This window comes from Octopus bimaculoides, chromosome 6 (genome assembly GCF_001194135.2).
Source record: "Octopus bimaculoides isolate UCB-OBI-ISO-001 chromosome 6, ASM119413v2, whole genome shotgun sequence".
Taxonomy (NCBI): domain Eukaryota; kingdom Metazoa; phylum Mollusca; class Cephalopoda; order Octopoda; family Octopodidae; genus Octopus; species Octopus bimaculoides.
This window is the reverse complement of record NC_068986.1, coordinates 76,294,214-76,294,764: the sequence shown is the minus strand read 5'-3', so window position 1 is coordinate 76,294,764 and position 551 is coordinate 76,294,214. Positions and strand designations below refer to the sequence as shown.

Sequence of the window (551 nt, the reverse complement as noted above, 5' to 3'; positions counted from 1 at the left end):
TATATATATATATATATATATATATATATATATATATATGTGTGTGTGTGTGTGTGTGTGTGTGTAGGAGAGTATTGTAGTTCGCTTGAAGCATTGTGTATTGTTTGTAAAGAATAAAAAAAAATCTTGTATTATATTTTGTTCCTGACTGATATACAGATAAATTTCAGTGTTACAAACACAACATTACATATAATTGTGATGGGGGTGAAAGACCAGTTGTGTTACTCTTTTGCATCTCGGTTCAATAAAAGTTAAATGAACCGTATTCTTTATTTGCATGTCTCTACTCTCTCTGTCTATGTTTTATTCGTGCCAAAGAAAAATATATGAAAAAATTCTATAAATATGCACACTAGATTGATATGTAGCAATCAAGTCATATAAATAGTTTTGTCATATGTTGATCTATGTGTGTTTTTAAGGAAACGTGTTTACAAAGTATCGTGTTTATTTTATGCTTGATAGATTTAATTCATGCTCTATTTAATGTAACACCAAATGTTTACGTTTAGTATGATGTCCAATATTGGAATCAGCTGTATGTGGGG

The 551-nt window shown here is 28.9% G+C and overlaps 1 protein-coding gene across 2 annotated transcripts in view; it reads left to right on the top strand.

The window, feature by feature from the left end:
• Window positions 1-551, top strand: part of LOC106871486 (phosphorylase b kinase gamma catalytic chain, skeletal muscle/heart isoform) — an 83,985-nt gene that overhangs the window by 4,265 nt on the left and 79,169 nt on the right. The window lies entirely within an intron of this gene.